We start from the raw sequence: 12500 nt of genomic DNA, 5'->3' as shown, positions 1-12500 counted from the left end.
GGGATGTCAAAGTATAGTGAGGGAAGATACTCCTGTGGGAAGGGGGGGAGGGGAGGAGAGAGGAGAGGAGGGGAAGACGGACGGGAAGGAAGGTGGAAGGAGGGGAAGGGGGATGAGAGGAAAGGGGGAAAGGACGAGGGTAGAGGGGAAAGAGAGTGGAAAGAAGAGGGGAAGAAAGAGGGAAAAGAGAAGAAGAGGAGAGGGGAGAGGATGGGAAGAAGGTGAAGGAAAAGGGAAAGGAGGGGATGGAAGGAGAGGGGTGTGTGAAGGAAGAGAGTGGAGGGGAGGGGAGACGAGGGAAAGGGAGAGTAAGGAAGGGGAGAAAGGGGAGGGGAGGGAAGGAAAAAAAGAAAGTGGGCAGAGGAGGAGAGGAGAGAAGAGGGGAAGGAAGAGAGGGGCGGAGAGAAGAGGGTAGGGAAAAGAGGAGAGGAGAGAGAAGAGGGGAGGGAAAAGAGGAGAGGAGAGAAGAGGGGAGGAAAAAGAGGAGAGGAGAGAGAGAAGAGGGGAGGGAAAAGAGGAGAGGGAAAAGAGGAGAGGAGAGAAGGGGGAGGGAAAAGAAGAGAGGAGAGAAGAGGAGAGGGAAGGTAGGAGACGAGAGAGGAAGGAGAGGGAGAATAAAAAGGGAGATGACATGAACGAAAAGGGAAAATAAAGTAGAAGAGGAAGGGAGGGGAGGAGAGGGGTAAGGAGAGGAGGAAAGGGGAATGGGGGGAGAAGATGGGAGTTGAAAGGGGGGGAGGAGAGGGAAGGGAAGGGGAGGTAAGAGGAGTACAGGGGGGACGAATGAGAATGGAGGGAATTCTTGAACCTGGGGAACTAAGATGATTGACTGTCGAGTACCGGAAAGAAAGTGAGACTAGTATGTGATAATACAGAATCAAAAATGTCTGTATGAAAAATAAAAATAACAATTAAAGTCGTTACAAAAATAACAAATAGACAGATAAGTTAATAAATAGACAAACAAATAGATAAACGAATAAGTACATAATAGATAAATAGATAAATGAAAAAATAAATGAATAATTGAAATATACAATTTAAACACTTGATAACACACCAATATCCACTACACACACACACACACACACACACACACACACACACACACACACACACACACACACACACACACACAATCATATATATACATATATATATATATATATATATATATATATATATATGTGTATATATATATATATATATATATATATATGTATATATATATATATATATATATATATATATATGTGTATATATATATATATATATTGCTAAGGGCATATGGAAGACTTCTGAGACCCGAAAAGAAAGACGAAGACCTGAGGCGACATAAAGATGACGACAATGGAGTCTTGAGGGTCTCCCACAAACAAGAGAGGAGAACCCCCCACCCCCCAACCCCAACCCCCCGGGGGAACAGGGAGGAGGGGGAGGGGGGGAGGGTCGCTTCCTGCTGAGAGCCTTCTGGGTCTCCGGTTTCCTGGTCAACGCGAAAAAGGAGGAGGAGGAGGACGAGGAAGAAGAGGAGATGGAAGAGGAGGAGAGGAGGAGGAGGAGGAGGAAAAGAAGGGAGGAAGGGGAGGGAGGAGGAGGAGGGATGAAGGGATGAAGAGGAGGAAGGAGGAGGAGGAAGAGAAAGAAGAAGATGGGCAGGAGGAGGAGGAAGAGAAAGGAGGAAAGGGTAGGGGGAGGAGGAATGAAGGGATGAAGAGGAGGGAGGAGGAGGAGGAGGGGGAGGAGGAAAAGAAGGGAGGAAGGGGAGGGAGGAGGAGAAGGAGATAGAGGGAGTAAGGGAGTGGGACGGAGATGAGAAGGAACTAGTAACTAGGAAGGAGAAAGGTGGAAATAGAAATGGCGAACGGGTCAAGACTAAGAAGGCGGAAGGTGGGAGGAGGAAGGAGTAAGGAGTAAGGAGGAAGGAGGAAGGAAGAAGGAGGAAGGAGGAAGGAGGAAGGCAGGAGGAATAAGGAGGAAAGAGGAAGGAGGAAGGAGGAAAGAGGAAGGAGGAAGGAGGAAAGAGGAAGGAGGAAGGAGGAAGGAGGAAGGAGGAAGGAATAATATGGGAGGAGGAAGAGGAAGAAGGAAGAAGAAAGAAATGTGGAGGAAAGAGAAAGGAAAGAGGAAGGAAGGAGGAACTGATAAATGAGAAAAAGTAAGAAAGACAAAGAGGTAAGGAGAAAAAAACGAAGGAAGAAAAAGGAAATAAGAAATAGGAAGCAGGAAAGAGTAAGGAGTAAGGAGTAAGGAGGAAGAAGGAAATAAGAATGAGGAAGGAGGAAGAAAGGTGGAAAGAATAAGGGATATGGAGTAAGGAGGAAGGATAAGGAGGAAAGTGTAAGGAGTAAGGAATAAGGAGGAAGAAGGAAATAAGAATGAGGAAGGAGGAAGAAAGGTGGAAAGAATAAGGAATATCGAGTAAGGAGGAAGGATAAGGAGGAAAGTGTAAGGAGTAAGGAATAAGGAGGAAGAAGGAAAGAAGAATGAGGAAGGAGGAAGAAGGTGGAAAGAATAAGAATATGAGTAAGGAGGAGGATGGAGGAAAGTGTAAGGAGTAAGGAATAAGGAGGAAGAAGGAAATAAGAAGGAGGAAGGAGGAAGAAAGGTGGAAAGAATAAGGGATATGGAGTAAGGAGGAAGAATAAGGAGGAAAGTGTAAGGAGTAAGGAATAAGGAGGAAGAAGGAAAGAAGAATGAGGAAGGAGGAAGAAAGGCGGAAGGAATACGGAATAAGGAGTGAGCATAAGGAGGAAGGAGTAAGGAGTAAGGAGGCTGAAGGCAAAAGGAAGATAGAACAAGGCTCATGTTTAACACATAAGTGACCTGACACCTCCTTACCCATTTCCCCATTTCCCCTTTTCCCCTCCCCTCTTCCCCTCTTCCACTTCCCCTCGCCCTTCCCACCCACTTCCCTTCTTCCCCCTCCCCCTCCCCCTCCCCTCTTCCCACTCCCTCCCCCTCCCCCTCCCCTGTTCTTACTCCCTCCCCCTCCCCCTCCCCCTCCCAATCCCCTTCCCCCTTCCCCTCTTCCCCTTCCCCTCCCCCTTCCCCCTTCCCCCTCCCACTCCCTTTCCCCTCTTCCCTTCCCCCTTCCCCAATACCTCCACCTCCTCTCGCCCCCCTCTTCACCCTCCACTTCCCCTCTTCCCCCTCCACTTCCCTTCTTCCCCCTCCCACTCCTCCTTCTCTTCCTCCTCCCCTTCCCCTCTCCCCTTTTCCCCCTCCCCACTTCCCCCTCCCCCTCCCCTCTTCCTCTCCCTCCCCCTTCCCCTCTTCCCCCTCCATCTTCCTCTCTTCCCCTCTTCCTTTTCGCCCCTCTTCCCCAAGGATCTCTTGTCATCATTATCATCAATTTATTTTCAATTCGAGTTAACTAAATTGATTAAAGAGGATCGTCGTATGATCTAGATTCAATTAACATCACACTACTAGATCTTTTCCGAATCTCTCTCTTTCTCTCTTTCTCTTTCTCTCTCTTTCTCTCTCTTTCTCTCTCTTTCTCTCTTTCTCTCTTTCTCTCTTTCTCTCTCTCTCTCTCTCTCTCTTTGTGTCTCTCTAAAACTATTCTAGGGCTCCTAATATGCTTTCCTATAATCCATAGGTCTTTTCTAGGTACATCTAGAGCATACTGATAAATTTCTAGGTATTCCCAAAAACTAAAGACAAAATAAGTAAATGAATGAATACTATTAACTTCGTATTATATATAATCTTTATGAAAACCTCAAAACTGATAACATGAGTGAATTGAATTTATAGAAATTATATTACTATTGTCTTTATTGATATATCTAATTTTATGCTATTACTATTATAATTATCATCATTATTATTAGTAGTAGTAGTAGTAGTAAGAGTAATGGTAGTAGTAGTAGTAGTAGTAGTAGTAGTAGTAGTAGTAGTAGTAGTAGTAGTAGTAGTAGTAGTAGTAGTAGTAGTAGTAGTAGTAGTAGTAGTAGTAGTGATAGTAGTGATATTATCATTACTGTTATAATTATCATTATTAACATTTCTGTTATCATTATTGTCATTATTTTTCTAGATTAGGACACTGTGTACCTATTGTAGACCTGGAAGTTGTACATGTACATATTCACAAAGGTCAGCATAGCTTATTGTAAAAAAATAAAAAGAGAGAGAGAGAGAGAGAGAGAGAGAGAGAGAGAGAGAGAGAGAGAGAGAGAGAGAGAGAGAGAGAGAGAGAGAGAGAGAGAGAGAGAGAGAGAGAGAGAGTGCGAGGGAAAAATAGAAAAAAAAGAGAAAAGAGACGATAGAACACTGGGTAAAGGAAGAGAAGAAAGAAAAACAGAAATAGGAGAAAAAGAACAGAAGAAATTCTAGGAAAAAGATAATGAGAAAAAGGGGGGAAACAAATGTAGTGAGTAGAAGATAAAGAAAAAGAATAAGAAAAGAAAGGAATAGAAAAAGTAAAATAAAAATAAAATAAGATAAATTAGAATGACTAAGCTTGTAGGCATGACCCGAAATGTTTTTGTTTTTTTTCGAAGTGGCCTACTTTCATAAGTAAATAAATAGATTAATAGAAAAACAAATAAATAAATAAATAAATAAAAAGAGAAATATATAATACCATCCTAAATGTACGGAAAGTATGATCAAATGTAAAATTCTGTAAGTATGCATATTTCTATGTATTCGTGTATGCACAGTATGTATGTAGGCATGCATGTATGCATGTTTTTATGTGTACATATTTATATGTATGTATGTATGTATGTATGTATGTATGTATGCATGAATGTATGTACGTATGTTTGTATGTATGTATGTATGTATGTATGTATGTATGTATGTATGTATGTATGTATGTATGTATGTATGTATGTATGTATGTATGTATGTATGTATGTATGTATGTATGTATGTATGTACGTATATATGTATAAAAGTTCACAACACTTCAGCCTTAGACATATCTACACCAAGAATCACTTAATATTTTTTCTCTCATATGAACAGAACACACTTGAATTCTGTGTGCAAATGTGGCCAAAGCCAGGACAGTCGTTCAATTGAACACATGATAACATGAGATATACAGTAGTATAGTCAAATGTGGTTTAGTAGAATAATGGGTAAAAATAGAATGCTATGGGTTGAAATGGGTGAGAACGAATTACAACGAGTTATCAAGGGTTAAAATGGGTTGTAATGAGATATAATGGGTTAATATGGATTGTAAAGGATCAAAATAGATTAGAATGGGTTAAAATGGGTTATAATGGGTTATTATAGGTTGCAATGTATTATAAAATGCTTTAATGGGTTACAGTGGGTGGCAATGGGTTATAATGGGTTCGAATGTGCTAAAATGAGATACAGTGGGAAATAATGGGTATTAAAGATTTATTAAGGGTTTACAGTGACAAAATACTCTAACAAGATACTTTTTATCCCATAATGAATTCAAATATATATTGATGGATATATGAATAAATTGATAAATAAACACAGATAAATAGATGCATGAATAGATACACGAATAAATAATTCGATAATCAATAAATAAATAAATAAATGAGTACATGAACACAAATAGATAAATATGAATATGTAGATATAAGAAATAAATAGATAAACAAAGAGATTAATAGATAAATAAAAAAGAAATTAACAAATAAACAATATATGTATATATATATATGTTGAGGTGCGAAGACAGAATGAGTGGTAGGGTGCTGAGTTTAAACGATTTCTGACGTTTCGTCCAACTAGGACTTCTTCAGAAGTCCTAGTTGGACGAAATGTCAGAAATAAAACTTCAACGGAGTCTTGGCGTTTAAACTCACCACCCTACCACTCATATATATATATATATATATATATAATATATATATATGTTATATATATATATATACATATATATATTACACACACACATATATATATATATATATATATATATAAATAAATAGATCCATTGATGATAGGTAAGAATAAATAGATAAGGAAGACATGAATAAAAACGAATAAAGAAGAAACAAAAAGAATACAAGTTTGCTAAGACAACAAACATACAAATTTGAGATTAACAAAACAACAGCTTTCAATATGACCTCACACCTCCCCTCCCCTCCCTCTCCTCCTTCACCCTCACCCTTCTCTCCTCCACCTCACCCTGCCTTTCCCCCTTCCCCTTTCCCCGTCCTTCCCCTCCTCCCTCCACCCTTGATAGAAAAAGACTCAAAGAATGACCCAATAAAGAATGCAAGACCTTGATGAGCCAGCCAGAGGACGCGAAACAAAAGACTATGTGTCCGCGGTTGCAATTAGAAAGACCGGGGCTAAATTAAGACCGGGGCTGAAGGAGACTCGGTCTCGGAGGAAAGACTACAAAGGAAAAGGATCTGAGAGCCTGGCAGAAGTCTCCGAGATGAAGAAACCTCTTGGAGTCTTCTGCTCTGAAGTGGAGTCTGGAAGGGTCTTCCTTGGTTAAGACAAATCTCAAGAAAAGATGAAAGAGAGAGAGAGAAAGTGACAGATATATTATATTATATATATATATAAAGATGGAGAAACAGTGAAAAAGAGAGATAGAGAGAGATAAAAAGAGAGAAAGAGAGAGTGGCAGAGTGAGATATATATAAAGATCTAGAAACAGTGAAAGACAGAGAGACATAAAAAATAGAGAGAGAAAGAGAGAGCGATAGAGAAAGAGATATATAGAGATGGAGAAACTGAAAAACAGAGATAGACAGAGATAAAGATAGAGATAGATAGAAGGAGAGAGGGAGAGAGAAAGAGAGAGAAATGAGAAATAATTACTGCAGTTGTAAGGACTTAGTGGTCAGGTAGGAATGGAGAATGGTAGGGAGGGGGGGGAATGGCGTGGGAGAGAGGAGGGGAAGTGGGGGAGGGGGAGATGAGGTAGGATAAGGAGAGGGGAGAGGATAGGACAGTTGGGAAGGAAAGAAGATGAGAGAACAGAAGAGGCGGGAAGTGAGAAGAGAGGAGAAAAGAGAAAAGAGAGGAGAGGAGAGGAAGGGAGTGGAAAGTAGAGGAGAGGAGAGAAGAGGAGAGGAGAGGAGAGGAGATGAGAGGAGAGGAGAGAAGATGAGATGAGAGGAGAGGAGAGGAGAGGAAAGGAGAGGAGAGGAGAGGAAGGGAGAGGAAAGGAGAGGAGAGGAAAGGAGGGGAGATAGAAGAGAATTAAGGATTGGGTGATAAAAAGTGGTATAAAAGAGGAGGGAACGGGAAGGGAAGAAAAGGTAGAAAGGAAAAGAGAGGATAAAGAGAGGAGAATGGGAAGGTACACACAAAGAGATAGAGACTGAGAAAGAATAGAAAAAAAAGAGAGAGAGAGAGAGAACAAAGTGAAGGAGAGAGAGAAAAGGTACAGGGGGAAGAGAGTAAGAAAAAAGAGAAAAGGAGGAAAAAGAGGAAGGTGAAGAAAGATGAGAGATGAGGGACGAACAGATAGAGGAAGGAGAAACTGGGAGAAGGAAGGGGAGAAAGGAGGGGGAGAGATGGAGAGGGGGAGATGAGGAGAATGGAGGAAGGGGAGAGGAGGAGAATGGAGGAAGGGGAGAGAAGTTAGGAGAGGGAGAGGGGGAGATGAGGAGTGAGGGAGAAGGGGAGATGAGGAGAGATGGAGATGTGTAGAGGAGAAGAGGGAAAGAAGGAGGGAGGGGAAGAGGAGGAGAGGGGGAGAGGGGGAGAGGAGGAGAATGGAGGAAAGGGAGAGAAATGGGGAGAGGGAGAGGGGGAGATGAGGAGTGAGAGAGAAGGGGAGATGAGGAGAGAGGGAGATGTGTAGAGGAGAAGAGGGGAAGAAGGAGGGAGGGGAAGAGGAGGAGAGGGGGAGAGGGGGAGAGGAGGAGAATGGAGGAAAGGGAGAGAAATGGGGAGAGGGAGAGGGGGAGATGAGGAGGCAGAGGGAAGTGGAGATGAGGAGAGAGGGAGATGTGTAGAGGAGAAGAGGGGAAGAAGGAGGGAGGGGAAGAGGAGGAGAGGGGGAGAGGGGGAGAGGAGGAGAATGGAGGAAAGGGAGAGAAATGGGGAGAGGGAGAGGGGGAGATGAGGAGTGAGAGAGAAGGGGAGATGAGGAGAGAGGGAGATGTGTAGAGGAGAAGAGAGGAAGAAGGGGGAGGGGAGAGGGGAAGAGGAGGAGAGGGGGAGAGGGGGAGAGGGGGAGATAGAGAAAGCATATGTTGAAAAACAGACCAGCATGGGAATGAAGATAGAGGAAACGAAAATGGGAACGGAAAGAGGGGAGAGGGTGTGGGAGAGGGAGAGAGAGGAGAGAGGGGGAGAGAGGGGGAGGAGAGGAGAGAGGGGGAGAGAGGGGGAGAGATGGGGATAGGAGGGAGAGGGGGCTGACAGGGGGAGTTGTACGTACCCAAACATCCCATCAAATCCGTTCTGCTATATTCACAAATCTAACAAAACCATGTTTATTCTCTCTACGAAATCCGCCATTTCCTTCCACCTCCTTCCCCACCCACCCCAACCACCTCCTTGACCTCATCTTGGCGTGGGAAGAGGACCGTGAACTGCCGAGGGGAGGGGGAGGGGGCAGCTTGAACTAGATTAAACTATTCTAGAACTTTGAAAGAAGACTCGGAAGGTATTCTTCTTAGAAAATGACATTCTCATATATAATGAATTATATTCAAGGTCTCTGGGAACTCCATTATATCAAGGGTCCCTATAATTTGTGTTACATGGAATGTCCTTGTGAGTTATGTTTGGGAACCTTTTAGATTATATTTGGGGTCTTTCTGAATTGTATTTAATGTACCTCTCAATCATATCTAGGGTCCCTATGAATTATATTTGGGATCCCTGTCAATCGTATTAAGGGTACCTCTAAATTATATTTAAGAGTCCCTCTAAATTATATTTGGGGTCCCTCTGAATTGTATTTAGGGTACCTCTCAATTATATTTAGGATCCTTTGGAATTATATTTGGGGTTCCTCTGAATTGTGTTTAGGGTACCTCTCAATTATATCATGGGTCCCTCTGAATTATATTTTGGGTACCTCTCAATTATATTTAGAGTCCATCTGAATTATATTTGGGTTCCCTCTGAATTGTATCTAGGGTACCTCTGTTATATTTATAATTGGGTTTCCTATAAGTCATATATGGGGTCCCTCTAAATTATGATTATTTGGGATCATTATATGGAGTCCCTATAACTTAAAGTACATTTGGGGTCATTATGCTTTATATTTTGGATACCTCTGAATTATATTTGGGGGCCCTTTGATTTATATTCGGGGTGGCGCTTAGTTGAGTTCGAGTCCCGCACTCCTCTCCGATTCCCAGCAGTGACTGTTGCTACATGCCTCCCAAGCCCCCAAAGCGCATCATTGGGCAAAGGTGACGGCTTCGGCCGCAGCTATTCAGCGCCTTCTGGCGTAGGCTCCTCTTCACCTATAGTTTACGTGTGTATTGAAAATGGTTCATCTTATCACTCACTAATTCTAGTTAGTGTTTTGATGACTTTATGTTCTGAATTAATTAGCTCAATTAAATATAGTGTTTTCTTTATGTTGATCTCAATTTCACCCTCACTCTCTCTCACACTCTTTCACGCTCTCACTTTTTCCTTTTTTCCTTTTTTATATTTTAATTTTTTTACGTCTCTTTACATCTTAATTACTCTACCTTTCCATCCATCAGTCCTCACTCCCTAATTTCCCTCTTCTCTCTCTCTCCTCTTTCTCCCTTCCTCCCGTCCTCCCTCTCTTCCTAACTCCCTTCCTCCCATCCTCTCTTCCTCTCTCTGTCACTGTCTTCCTCCCCCACTGTCCTCTTCCCACTCTCCCTCCTCCCTTACACCTTCTCTTCCCCCCTCCCCTTCTTTTCCCCGTTACTCTCACCCTCCTTCCCTCTTCCCCTTCCTCCTTTCCTCTCTTCCTCCTTCATTTCTCTTCTCCTTTCCTCTTTACCTCCCTACCTTATCTCTTCCTCCCTTCCTCCTTCATTTTTTCTCCTCCTTTCCTCTCTTCCTCCCTTCCTTTCTTCCCCTACCTCTCCCCGTCCCTCCCTCCCTCCCTCTCCCTCTCCTTACTCCCTCTCTCTTTCCCTACCTACCTTCTCTCTTCCTCCCTCCCTCTCTTCTTCCACTCCTCCTTTCCTCTCTTCCTCTCCCTCTCTCCCTTTCTCCCTTCTTCACTCTCTCCCTCCCTTCCTCTCTTCCTCTCTTCCTTCCTCCCTTCTTCTCCTTTCTTCACTTCGGCAAAAACTTCGTCTTTTGTCTTGCGAGTTCTCTCTTCTGTTCTTGCTGCTGCGCTCAACTACAAGTTTGTTTTCTGTCCAAAACAAATTGTCCATTTACCTTGAACAGTCCAATTTTTCTCACGCTGAATCTTCTGCCCTTTCCCCTCCTCCTCCTCCTCCTCCTCCTCCTCCTCCCTCCTCCTCCTCCTCCTCCTCCTCCTCCTCCTCTTCCTCTTCTCCCCCTTCCCCTGCTCCTCCTCCCCACTTTCCTCCTTTTCCTCCTCCTCCTCCTTCTCTTCTTATGCTTTTTCCTCCTCCTCCTCCCCTTCTTCTACTTCTTCCTCCCCTTCATCTACCTCCACCTCCACCTCCTCCTCCTCCTCCTCCTCCTCCTCCTCCTCCTCCTCGTTTTCTTCCTTCTACATTCTACCTCCTCCTCCTCCTCTTCCTCCTTCTCCTTCTCCTCTTCCTCGTCCTTGTCCTACTCTTCCTTCTACTTATCATACCTTTCCTACTCTTCTGTCTCTTCCTTCTCCTCCTCCTTCTCTTCTTCTGTCCCTCCTCCTCTTACTTCTTCTTTTCTTATTTTTACATTTTCTCTTTGTTTTTCTCCTTTTTCTCTTCTCTCCTCTCTTCTCCTACTCTTCATCTTCTTACTTTGACACTTCTACAATTCCTCCTCTTCCTCTTCCTCCTCCTCCCACTCCTCCTTCTCTTCCTTTCCATCCTCATTGCCCTCTCCTTCTTCCTTCTCCTTCTACTCTTCTCCATCCTCCTCCTCTTCTCCTCCTCCTCCTCCTCCTGTTACTCCTCATTCTCCTACTCCCACTTCTCAATGAATTTTCTTCCTCCTCTTCCTCTTCTACTTCTTCCTATTCCCTTCCTCTCTTTCTTCGCCTCCTTCTCTTCCTCTTCTTCCTCCTCCTTCTCATAATCTTCTTCAACCTCCTACTCCCACTTCCTCTCCTCCTGCTAATTTTCTTCTCAGTCTGAATATTGTGTCCTTTCTTCTCATTGTCATAATTTTCCTCCTCCTCCTCCTCCTCCTCCTCCTCCTCCTCCCTCCTCTTCATTCCTCTCTTCCTCCTCCTTCCTTTTCTGTTAATTTTTTCTCCCATTTTTCTTCTCCTCGCTCTGGTTCTTCTTCTTCTCCTCCTCCTCTTCATTCCTCTCTTCCTCCTCCTTCCTTTTCTGTTAATTTTTTCTCCTATTTATCTTCTCCTCACTTTGATTCTCCTCTTCCTCCTCCTCCTCCTCCTCCTCCTCCTCCCCTACTCCTCTCCCTTTACCTCTTCCTCCCCGTCCTCCTCCTCCTACTCCTCCTTTTCCTCCTCCTCCTACTCCTCCTTTTGCTATTCTTCTTTTTTTCTGAATTTTCTGTTCTTTCTCCTCATTCTCTTCCTCCTCTTTTTTCTTCCATTCTTATTACTCTTTCACCTCATTTTTCTCCTACACTTTCTCTTTGCCTTCTACTCTCCTCTTCCTCTTCCTCTTCCTCTTCCTCCTCCTCTTCCTCCTTCTCCTCCTCTTCTTTTCCCTCCTCCTACTCCTTCTACTTCTATTTTCCCAGCCCCTTATTCTCCTTTCTACTCTTCTTCTCACTCTGTTCTTCCTCCTCTTCCTCTTTCTCTTCCTCTTCCTTCTCCTTTTCCTACTCCTCCACCTCCTCTGCATATTTCTTCTCCTACTCTTCCTCTTACTCCTAGTTCTCTGTCTTCCTTCCTATTTCCCTTTCACCTCTTCTTCCTCTTCCTCCTGTTTCCTCTCTTCCTCTTCCTACTCCTCCTCCTCCTCCTCATTTTTTCTTCTACTCTTTCTCCTCCTCCTCCTACTCTTCTTTTCATTGTAAATCTTCTGCTTTTCCTCCTCTTCCCTCTACTCCTCCTCCTTTTCCTACTCCAAATCCTCCTGTCTTCCTTCTCTTACTCTCTCTTTCTCTCTTTTTTTCTTTCTTATTTTCTCCTTTTGAACCTTAACTAACGTGTATTTGATCATTTTCACCATATATGCCATCTTTATCATCACATCTACCACCAACCCTACCATTATCCTTAACACCACCAACCCCACTACCACAACCACCACCACCACCACTACCACAACCACAAACCACCACTACCACTACCACTACCTCCTCTAATTCCTACCACCACCACTAGAGGAAATAAAAATACCAACATCTGCACCAATACCAACCACATCTATACCATCACCTCCTCCTCCTCCTCCTTCTCCTCCTCCTTCTTCTCCTCCTCCTCCTCCTCCTCCTTCTCCTCCTTCTCCTATTCCTCCTCCTCCTCCTCTTCC

Source organism: Oratosquilla oratoria, chromosome 36 (genome assembly GCF_046742065.1).
Source record: "Oratosquilla oratoria isolate Oo_2021 chromosome 36, ASM4674206v1, whole genome shotgun sequence".
Taxonomy (NCBI): domain Eukaryota; kingdom Metazoa; phylum Arthropoda; class Malacostraca; order Stomatopoda; family Squillidae; genus Oratosquilla; species Oratosquilla oratoria.
This window is presented reverse-complemented; position numbering follows the sequence as displayed.